At 38.3% G+C, this 12,030-nt stretch overlaps 1 protein-coding gene across 6 annotated transcripts in view; it reads left to right on the top strand.

Annotated features, from left to right (window-relative positions):
- Nucleotides 1-12,030, top strand: part of CHRM3 (cholinergic receptor muscarinic 3) — a 613,309-nt gene that overhangs the window by 146,331 nt on the left and 454,948 nt on the right. For 4 of the 6 annotated variants that reach the window (XR_011381528.1, XM_002717330.5, XM_070055563.1 and 1 more), the window contains exon 2: nt 6,742-6,854. The exons of the other annotated variants lie outside the window; for them this stretch is intronic. The gene's annotated coding sequence lies outside the window, so the exon portion shown is untranslated. The remainder of the gene's footprint in view (nt 1-6,741; nt 6,855-12,030) is intronic. 6 annotated transcript variants of the gene reach the window in all.

The following is a 12,030-nucleotide window of genomic DNA, read 5'->3' as shown; positions in this document are numbered from 1 at the left end:
TTTAAACCTTTGGGGAAGATTTTCCATGGATGCCTTCCTTTAATTTACATAGTTATCATCTTCAGTGCAATTACAAAGTGTGATGAGAGTCTCTCTAAAAGTTATTCGCCACCACCATTACTAACCCAAGATGCCAAGAGAAAATGTTTGCTACTTTCTCTATGTTGGCCCTTTGCCCTAACTCCTGACTGCTGCTTTGCATTAGCTACACTCTACCTTGCCCCTGGTCAAGTGGCTTGACCACTTCTGTACTATCCTGACAGCTTTGATTCATGAGTGAGCCCTTTATCCATTGCCTGCAAAATGGATGTTTCAACCCAATTAGAGGATGTTGGAGCTAAATTTAAAATTAAAATAGACTTGGAGGCTATTGCTTGTATTTTGTAAGTTACATGTGAAAAATACCCACTGATTTTTGTCTAGTTAATTTAATTCCCTTTATTTAAACTTAATAGAAAAGAGTAATTGGAACATCAGCACAGCAAATGTAGGATAAACACAGAAGTGAATTTTCAGTATAACTGGTCTTTAAAGTTTAATAGTCAATAAATATAAGCATGAAGTGACAGTTGTCTCATTATAAATGTAAACCACACATAGAACCCTACCCAGGAGCAATTTAAAATAAATTAGAAATACACTTCCTGCCTTCATTATACCTCTCCTTTTCCATCAAGTCTTTCTCTTTGATTTCTTCTTCTTATCTTACTACCATGGCTCTCAAATAAAGATAATAAAATAATTTCTAATGAAAAATAACTTTAGAATCTCAATACAGAAAAAAAATAAGCTTCAGGTAGCTTTTCAGTTATTGTTCATTTTCATGAAGAATATCAGAATCTACCCCTAGGCCTACCAAAAGCTTGGCATGCTTGAGCCTGGATTTTTTCAGATATGAGGCCCAGGGCATCATTGTTAGAGGAAAGTAAGCCACCCCCTCACACACACGAGCTGCTCCAATTCCCTGATGAGTAGGGCCCATAGCTAGACAACCAAAGGCACTTTTTGTTCTGTCTTTGTTAGAAGATGCTTTTGATTACACAGAATTCTTTCAAATGTTGGTACCTCTGTTGTAATATGCTGAGAATAAGTGAACATCAGTTGCTTCACAAATGAGTGCTGCTGGCTAGAACTTGCTTTGGGTGAAAGTCTAATGTTAAGATGAACTGGTTTGCCACTTATTCTCCAGCCAAATGAGCCTTCCACAGCTATCTGAGCACAACTGTCTCCCTTGTTGGTTGTTCCTCCTCCTCCTTTTCTGCAATAGCTGTTGCCATTGCTGATGGTTCTATAATTTCTCTTTCTCATATATATTACACACATCATGACATGTGTAGCATATGTAAAGTAAGTAAGCTCCTTTTCAGCCCGTGTTGACTATTTCATCTTCACAAAGTATTAACATAATTTAAATGTTGTATGCAGAACTGAGAACCATAATGTGTTGATTGCTTATGCTGATCAGGAAGGCTTAAGATAAACTACGACTATTTTAAGTGAGCTACATTATTTAAATGGTTCACTTCACTAATGCTTTACTTTTTTCATCTGCCTCTTTTCCATCACTAATAATAAATAAATAGATAAACAAAAACTGCTCTTAAGAAAACAAGTGTGGGCCAGGGCTGTGGTATAGTGGGTAAAGCTGCCCCCTGCAGTGCCAGTGTCCCATATGGACTCCAGTTCCAGTCCTGGCTGCTCCACTTCTGATCTAACTCCCTGCTAATGTACCTTGGAAAGCAGAGGAAGGAAGCCAAAGTGCTTCTGCCCCTGCATCTATGAGGGAGATCCAGATCAAGTTCTTGGCTCCTGGCTTCAAATGGGTCCAGCTCCAGCCATTGCAGCCATTTAGGGAGTGAACCAGCAGATGGAAGACCTCTCTCTTTCTCTTTCTCTTTCTGTCACTGTGCCTTTCAAATAAATAAATAAATCTTTTTTAAAATGGTGGTTTATTTTTCTCTCAGAAAAAAATGAAATTTCAAAGTGGAGAAATCCCAGGATTTTAGACATGTATACATATTATCTTTTTAGCATAAATTTGGACACAAATTTGCACTATCTCAAATAAGTTGGGGAAATTCAAATTTTAATTTTAACTAGACAGTTCTTATTTTCTTCACATTATTTTCCAATTTTTATCATACATATTATTGCCAATAATTTTAAGTTACCTTATGTAACATTTTATATTCAATACTTTATACACATTTTTCATGTCAGCAAAACTTCCAAATTTATTATAGCTGTAAAATATTATATATTAACATGGCACAGTGTTTATTTGTTGGGTTGTGTTGCTAATAATAGTAGCATCAACTACCATTTATTGATAGCTTACACAATAAATGTTCTCTTAAAAGCCTCTTTTAAAAAAGAAGAGAGCAAGCTTAGTTCAGTGCATGTAAATTCCTAGACATTAGAATTTGATATACCAAGAGTTTCTATTATCTTTGTAATAGTCAAGAAAAATGTACAATTTTTTCCTTCACTTTCACCATGCTTATCTTACAAAGTAATGCTGACTGAACAGTTTGTTCCTACCACTGAGGCTAGTGAATCATGACTTCAGATGCAAGGGAAGATTGTTACTGGTAATTACTTCTAACCCTGATTTATGCACATTTATAAAATTAATATGAGGTTTTGTACATATTGCCAGTTGAATATCAAGGATAATTAAGCAGTCAATGCCACTAGCAACTCGAAAAGTATTCATTTTTTATGTGCCAAATCCTCATTTTTCCCTTTCTTTTATTTCTATGTTGTTTCATTTATTCTTTCAACAAATATTAGAACTTGCTGTGCACCTTGCAGATCTGAAGACTCTGCTCTACTTTAGGTTGCATGTGACATGAAGGAGGCATTACCAATTCAACAACATAAAAAGACCCCTGTGCCACCTTTATTGCTAGGCCAATTAATAGGCTGAAATATGTGTGTGTGTGTGTGTGTGAGTGTGTGTGTGTGTGTGCTTTTCTAATGTGTCTTCTCTTCCATGAGACTATAATTAGTTTGATATCACAGCAATGAGGATGACCAAGATAAAGCCTCCTGGAAAGATAGACGTGTAAGCAGACTACAAGTTATATTAATTGATGGATGTACAAAGTGTTTGGCAGTGTATTTATCCTAAGGGACTAAGGATGGTTCAGAATTTGTTTCTGATTTAGATTAATTCTCAAATGAATGCCAGTTTGCAGCAGAACACAAAATTAAAAGGAGCATCCTATCCAGAGAAAACAAAGTGCAAAACCAAGAATGGAACATGGCAGAACCTTGAGTGTCTGGCAACCATATCCCTATACCCTCCATGGTCATGGTGTGTGACTTAATATGAACAGAGAAGGGAATGTAAGATAGGGCCAATACTTGAGAGTAAATACCATGTCCTTCCCATATGACAGGCAGTAGGCTATGTACTTGATACATATTTTGTCTTACAACTCTCAGAATCACTCTATTTGAGAGGAGATGAAATGCTTTGAATAGGAGGTTAGTTGCTTAAGATCAAGGGGAAAGAAAATGTTGGAATTGATATTCAGAGTCAAATCGTCTTGCTCCAAACCTATAAAGATTTGTTTGTTTGAAAGGTGGCATGAGAGACAGGGAGAAATGAAGAAAGATTTTCAGGTTTACTCCCCAAATGCCCACAACAGCACGGCTGGACCAGGCTGTGAGTGACAGGAACCCAAGTGGGTGGGCCATCATCTGCTCCCTCCTAGGCACATTAACAGGAACCTGGATCAGAAGCTGAGGCAGGACTCACTCCCAGGCTCTTCAGTATGACTTAGCTGTTATACCACAGTGCCCATCCCCAAAACCCATCTTTTCTTCCCTTTAAGATACAATTTAATGGGAAACCACCTTGGTGTCTTCTCATTTATTTGGACATAATTATCTCTGATTGAAGATAATGTTGGGGATTTTGGTATCTGTTGTCTTAAATTTTATTGCAAGCATGAAGTTGATATTTTATAAAACTACTTTTTCTTTTGATGTCTTTTAAAAGTAAATGCTTCCACCCTGTAGAAAGCTATGTTATTCTTGTGCAACAAAGCAGATTCTTTTTTGTAGCCTTTTTGCTTCCCATCCATGCATCCCTGGTATGATCCACTTTTGCCATTAGATGAGATGGATGGAGTGCTTTTATCCTGTTTCAAATTTTTCTGCTTGCTCTTATCCTCCTTTTCCCCTCCAGGGAAAGAGTGGGTTATCTCAGTTATTGTCACTGTGAAGGTTGGCACATGTAGGAAGAAAGAGCTTTGAAGATTTCCTGCAGGAGAACTTCATCTGGCAAGTTACAGAATGACAGTATCCCAGTGGACAGCTATCTTCATGCATATGCATTGGCCCATCCAATGCATCCTAGTGTCTGGCACTAGGATGGGCTGTGTGTGACCTTTCCCGTGTCTTCCCCAGGGAAAAGCTTTGCTGTTCCCAGTGCTGTTATGGCATTGCCCCGGGGCTCTTGGGTGTCTGTTGAGAATCGTACTCCTACCCTCCTTCCAGTCCACCCTAAAGCACCCCTTCCTCTGAAAGAATGTCCTCCAAATTGAGAAGTTAAATTTGTGTAGACTGGAAACCTTCTGTCAGGAGTCGGATAGTATTCAGTCAGTGCTCTGTATCTGTAGGTTCTGCATCCACAGATACAACCGATCATGGGGTGAAGATTTTTGGGGAAAAATTGCATCTGTAATGAACATGTACAGGCTTTTCTGGTCATTATTCCCTAAACAGTACAGCATAATAACAGTGTTCATACTATTGCAGTGTTAGGTGTTAGAACTCACCTACAAGTGGTTTAAAGCATGTGGGAGGATAGGTGTAGGTTAGACGCAAACCCTCTGCCATTTATGTAAGGGATGTGGAGCATGCACAGGTTGTCATATCCATGGTCCTGGAACCAATCCCCCAAGGATACCTGGAGATGACTGTGTTTTCATGAGTTTGCAGGTCATACTGTCTGTGTCACAGCTACTCAAACCTGACACTGAGCATGAAAGCAGCTTCAGATCGTATGCAAATCGACGACTGTGGCTGTATTCCAGCATAACCTTATTTATAGACTTGCATTTGCATTTAAAATAATGTACACAATTATTTAAAACATTTGAAAATGTAAACGCCATTCTTAGCTCACAGTATATATAAAAACTGGTAGTGGGCCACAGGTTTCCCATGCTTGCTGTGAATATTGTGCCGTGACACTGCATGGCAAATTGGGATCTGACCGTTAAGAAGCCCAAATTGGCTGTTTTTCTACAGCATCTCTAGTCCAGAGCAGATTTTCATAGTACCTGGTTTCCTGATCCTACCTCTTGCAGCTTCTACTGCTAGACTTTGACAAATTCAGTTGTCTCCTACATACATGCAGGGGAATAGATAAGTATATAGGTCCTATTAGCAAGTTGAAGTGAAATGTGATTTTCTTTTTTCTTTATCGTTGCCTGTATAATTATTACTTTGCTATTTTCCCTTGAGCCTATTTTTTTTTTTTAAAAAGATTTATTTATTTTATTTGAAAGGCAGAGTTACAGAGAGACAGAGGTAGACGAAGAGTGCCCTTCCATCTGCTGGTTCACTCCCCAGAGGGCCACAACGGCTGGAGCTGTTCCAATCTGAAGCCAGGAGCCAGGAGTAGCTTCCTGGTCTCCCAAGTGGGTGCAGGGGCCCAAGGACTTGGGCCATCTTTTACTGCTTTCCTAGGCCATAGCAGAGAGCTGGATTGGAAGTGGAGCAGCTGGGACACAGCACTAGTACCTAGCCTATTTTTTTTTTTTATTTTTTTCCAGAAAACTAACTGAACTAAATTAAACTAACTGGTGTGTAATTTTTTTGAATGAACATGTTTGAACTTCATTCAAATGATTTTTCCTATTATTACTTCTACTTTTTTCTTTTGAGATTGTGTTGCCAACAGGAACATAACTTTGGCAAGTAAATTAAAGAATTGACAAAAGTGTGATTACAGACAGAAAATAGATGCCAATACCTACTATTTTTGATGCCACTCATTCATTCTGCTACTCAGCCAATATTTGCATGTGCCAGGCACTATATCCCAAAGTGTGATCCTCATTTGATATGTGTCTTGCCATACAAAAATAGGTAAAATACTGTGCCTGGTCTTTCAGAGAACTAATGAGATATATCTAGATACAATAATTTTGCTAGCTGTCATCATGTTGTAGGATGAATGGAACACAAATACCATAGGAAGAAATGTGTGCTCCACATGCTATGGTGAAGGAACAACTTCTGTAGCTTGCAGAGCCAGAGGCCAATTACTTTAACACCCTGAGCTTTACGTTTGCAAAGTGAGACGACTCCCTGTGTAGCAGCTTTGTGGTGAAGACTGAGTGAAGTATATGCAGGCATGTCATGCTGTGTACATAGGCCCTTAGAAAATCCGTATGAGGGAATACATTTGTGGTTTTTTGTTGCCTAGTGATAAATGTATGGCCTTCTAGAAATGTTACACCGACTTGCTACTAGATTTCCTTCTTCTCAAACAGACTTAGTATTTAATGACTCTATAGTACATCCCGAATGCTGTACTTCTTATTGTCTGGAAAACACAGATCAGTACATTCAGGTCCTTCAATTGGACTGCTTATCAAAATATCTTTGACTAGCATGATGATTATGGTGATGCTATAGATTGGAAAAATAGTATAGTGCAAATGGTAGGAAATAATATATGTTCCCTCATTTTGCTGTCACTTCTGTGTGTCTCTTTAGATATGCACAGTAATGGCACATACATCAGTTGCGAGTTGCTCAGAGGACTGTGAGTTGGGTGAACCGTGTCCATCTCCATCAAGATGTACAGCACCAGGGCTCTTGATGTATAGGTATTTATTTTTATTCAATTTCATTTACATGGTTATATATTGAGATTTTCGACAGGGTATTGCTTTTTAAGGAAAAATACGCAAGATACATCGTTTGTGTTGATATGAAAGATTACCAGATTTAGTCTATTTCTTTTTTTTTTTTTTTTTTTTTTGACAGGCAGAGTGGACCGTGTGAGAGAGAGACAGAGAGTTATAGACAGTGAAAGGGAGACAGAGGGAAAGGTCTTCCTTTGCCGTTGGTTCACCCTCCAATGGCTGCCGCGGCCGGCGCACCGCGCTCATCCGAAGGCAGGAGCCAGGTGCTTCTCCTGGTCTCCCATGCGGGTGGAGGGCCCAAGCACCTGGGCCATTCTCCACTGTACTCCTGGGCCACAGCAGAGAGCTGTACTGGAAGAGGGGCAACCGGGACAGAATCCGGCACCCCGAACGGGACTAGAACCCGGTGTGCCGGTGCCGCAGGCGGAGGATTAGCCTATTGAGCCGTGGTGCCGGCCCCAGATTTAGTCTATTTCTGCATCACTCAATTGTGAAATGAAGGAATATGCTAAAATGTATATCCTATATACATGTGCATGTATGTGTGTATATACCGGAGTGCATGCACAGATATATGTATTATTAGGATATTACTGGCATGTTTATATGGATAGAATTTAAAAGTGAGCTCAAAATTTTGTCTCCTTCAACGGGAAAAGTCACTGGAAAGTCTCAGTGACTCAGAAAGTTTCTGACTCTTTAACATCAAATGGATCTGATACTAATATAAGTCTAAAAATTGTACTGAGTTTACTATTTTGAAACAGCTTAATATTGCTTACTCAACAGCTTCCACTTACATGTGTAGTAGGTTGATAGTCAATATTTATTGTGTCATGAAAAGGGGAGTATGCTCAGTTACAAGATTCTAATTTCAGTTGTATCTTCAACATTTATCATCTGAGTAGTCCCTAATTTGCTTGGCCTCAGTTTTCTCATCGAGAAAATGAAAGGAATAATTTCTTATTTACCTTATTCATAAGATTGCTTTGAAGGACAAATGAGATACTCAATATAAAGTTATTGGCTAACTGTAAAACTCCAGAAAAATAAGCGGTGTTACCTGATTGACTAATGGTTCAATAAAGGAACTGGAAAGTGTCGTAGACCTAATTTTCTTTGTAAACTGGTTAATGCAGTCTAGCATTTTATGTTATTCACAATGAGATAACTGATAAAAATCCTAATTGATTGTATGTGCCATTTAACTTCAAGTATTTGGGAAAATTGTGTTTAAGTGAAATATGAGAAAAACACGTTTCTCACATATACATGTACACAACAGTCCCCACTAACCCTAACGAATTTATGCTTCTGCTTTTTAAGGTGTTTACTCTTTTATTAGATTTCTTCAACATATAGTTTTCAATTTTTAAGACTTTTTATTTATTTGAAAGAGAGGGAAGGTGTGAGACGGAGAGAGAGAGACAGAGGGAGAAAATATATTCTACCCATTGGTTTATTCTCCAAATACCCGCAACAACCCCAAATGAGCCAGGCTGAACCCAGAAACCTGGAACTCAGCCTGGGTCTCAGATGGGTGGCAGGGATCAAGTACTTGGGTCCTCACCTGCTGCCTTCTACCATGTGCCTTAGCAAAAGTTGGAATTGATAGAAGCAGGACTAAAACCCTGGGCACCCCAGTATGATACATGTACATCCAAGTTACATCTACACCACTGTGAGAGATCCCTGCCTGCATATTATGTTTTATTTATTAGGTATTTACACTTGGATAAAAAGGTTGACCACATCTTGTTTAGTTTAATATCAAGATATTAAGGAAATAACACTGGAATTTAATCAGATATTACTCATTTATTTCAATATATTATTTTCTTCCTCTGCTTAGTGAAACTCTTAGACATATTATATGACCATCTCTTTAAGCTAAGAGAATACAGCTAGCCTGTTTAAAAATGAAAGACTGGAAATATAATTAAACTAAATGTATTCATTATAATTTTCCAATAAATTTGTTATTACATGACAAGTTCTGTGCAATAAAAGCGATTTGCAACTCTTTTCCTTTCAGAAATTAGGATTATCATTGCAGAAGCAATGGTCTATTATTTGAATAAAATGTTTGTGTAGACATAACACAAAAATCTTTTATATTTTAATTTTTAATTGAAGAAACAGGAACAGAGAGCTCCATTCGGCTGGTTCATTCAAATGCCTGCAATGGCCAAGGCTGTGTGGGGGCTGGAGTCCGAAACCAGGAATAAAGTCCAGACCTCCATTGTAGGCAGCAGGGATGCAGGTACTTGAACCATTACCTGTTGTGTCCCAGGGTCTGCATTATTGGAAGCTGAACTTCTAGTCCTTGAACATTGCCAACACTCTTATTTTGAAGTCTCATATAAAAATTGAGAATGCAATAAAAAGAAAAATCATGGGGTTAGAATGCCAGTCCTATTCCACACAGATTCTCATGGATTCCTACTTATTTGGGGGGTTTTATTGGCCATTTTGTGATATTTATCTTAAAATGATGATTGATTTTAGAAGTCTCCTCTTTTTTTTTTTTTTTTTTGATAGGCAGAGTGGACAGTGAGAGAGAGAGACAGAGAGAAAGGTCTTCCTTTGCCGTTGGTTCACCCTCCAATGGCCGCCGCGGCCGGCGTGCTGCAGCCGGCGCACCGCGCTGATCCGATGGCAGGAGCCAGAAGCCAGGTGCTTTTCCTGGTTTCCCATGGGGTGCAGGGCCCAAGCACCTGGGCCATCCTCCACTGTACTCCCGGGCCACAGCAGAGAGCTGGCCTGGAAGAAGGGCAACCGGGACAGAATCCGGCGCCCCAACCGGGACTAGAACCCGGTGTGCTGGCGCCGCTAGGCGGAGGATTAGCCTAGTGAGCCGCAGCGCCGGCTAGAAGTCTCCTTCTTAAAGAGATTAAGTCAGATATCAATCTAGTACTTAAAAAAACGTATTTCTATAAACTAACGAGGAATACAGTGTTTCATTCAATATCTTAGAGCCAGAGTATGGTAGAGACATGGAACATTCAGAAGTCTACAGCAAGTTGGAGATGGAAAATAGATGACATCTCCATCCGTGGGATTTTAACAATAGGTAGGCAAGGTTAGGTCCTAACTTTAAGCATAATATAATCATGGCATGTGAAAGAGGATAAACCTAGGAATTAGTAGGCTTTGCTGCGGGACAGGCAAAGAATGAGTCACTTGGGGAACAGCCTGCTGAGGAGGGACTGGAAGCAGAACCCGGGAGCTTGTGTAACCTTTGTCATGTGTCTGCTAAAGATCAGAACCACCTCTTTTCTGACCAAACCCCACCTGGGAGCCTTGATCTCTGCTTGTCATGACCTCAGGATTCTCCGTGTGCTGGCATATTCACTGAACACCCAAGGACAGGATCTGCCATGGTATAAAGATTTCTGTGAAGTGTCCTTTAATTTGGATATTATCTTAAATTTTATTAGTACAAATCTGTAAAAACTACAATCAGAAAATTGAGAAGTGACAATTTTTAATCTACTTCGATGTTTATTTGTATGTTTTTTTTTTTTTAATCATCTTTGGAAATGGCACACCTGACCTCTATTCACATCACATTGAACAAGCGAAGTCTCGTAACTACATATAAATGGTTAAATATGTTTAGCAAAAGATAGAAAGGTATTTTGAAAATGTGGAATTCACTCTACTGACTGCCTCCTTAGTTTATCTGAAGCCCGTACATTTCATAAAAGAGAAGTTATCTGAACTAATTTTAACAGAGGGTGGGATGGTTTCTTTTTTGTAAGTGAGAAAAAGTAGTTCTTAAACTGTTAATTAAAATACTTAATTGCTTTTGTTCAGCACTCTAGAATCTACCATAAACTACTTTAAGTATACATTTGAAAGCATATATTTATGTACATATGATTATATTTACATATAAAGCATATGAAGGTACTTCAAAAAGCTTTGGGGAAATGGAATTAGAAGACAAGTTTATTTTGGTGCAAGAAATTTTTGAAATACATGCAGAGTTGTTTCAAAATAACAACTTCTGTGAACTTTTTGAAACCCCCACACATGCATAGATTTAAAATTGTTCAAATGTTTATTTTGGAGTTGGACTGTTTTAACAGAAACTATACCATTTGTACAGTTTTAACAAGAAAGACCACTGAGCCCACAAAAAAACAGTTTTAACACTGCATACTCATCTTTGTTACTTATTATACCTCAGTCATTTTTGATGAAGTCACTATGGGATAAGGAGTTAGAGTACAGACTCTCTCAAGAAAGTCCACTTTCTTACTGAATTTTGATAGGTAAGTCAAATGCATAAGACTAGAAAGACATTTTTAAGAGAGGCAAATGGACTGACAGGATACTCCAGTTTTAAATGCGTGAGCTATTTTAGATGGTCATATCAAGGAAAAAAGGGAAGTATCTGAATGAATCCCTGTATCAAGAATATTCATTTAGTTGCATAGGTAGAAAGCACAGCCAGAATACCATAGTCTTCAAAGATGCATTTTTATATTATTACAAAGATAACACTACACAAAAAATTCGGATTGTTTCCTAAAAACCATTTTGCTCTCTGTTTTATTCACTCCAAGATTAGAATGTCTTGGTGACTATTTTCTAATATGCTTTATAGCTAAAGTGCAATTGTATGGTGAAATTAAATAGCAATGGTTACTGTCTAATAAACTGACAACTGTGTGCAGTAGGATTTTACTGACACCACTCCACTTAATCTTCACAACAGCTCAGCAAGGCAGACATTATTATGTCTTTTTACAAAGGCGGAGATGGATACTGTGCAGTATGAACTACTGATTTACATATGCATATAACCCAGATTTGTAGAACTGACTTCCAAATACTAAGGAAGGAAGTCAGCCTCATCACTTTCGGATGGATAGAACTCTGGAGACATATAATATTTTATATGCGGAAATAGAAAACTAATTTCATTTTTAAAATAAAATTAATTTTGAAAACATTGTATGCGCCAGTTAAATATTGCATATGTAACATCCTGGAGAATAAATGGCTTCTAACCTATAATTAAAGACTTCCCCTTCTATGCTTCTGCAGCAACTGGTGTGCATAAAAACAAGAATCTGCATCTATTAGAAGCATATCCCCAGTAGGGGATACACACAGGATTCTTTAA

The sequence above is a fragment of the Oryctolagus cuniculus genome, chromosome 13 (genome assembly GCF_964237555.1).
Source record: "Oryctolagus cuniculus chromosome 13, mOryCun1.1, whole genome shotgun sequence".
Lineage (NCBI taxonomy): Eukaryota > Metazoa > Chordata > Mammalia > Lagomorpha > Leporidae > Oryctolagus > Oryctolagus cuniculus.
Note: the sequence above shows the minus strand (reverse complement) of the source record. Positions and strands in the feature narration are given on the sequence as shown.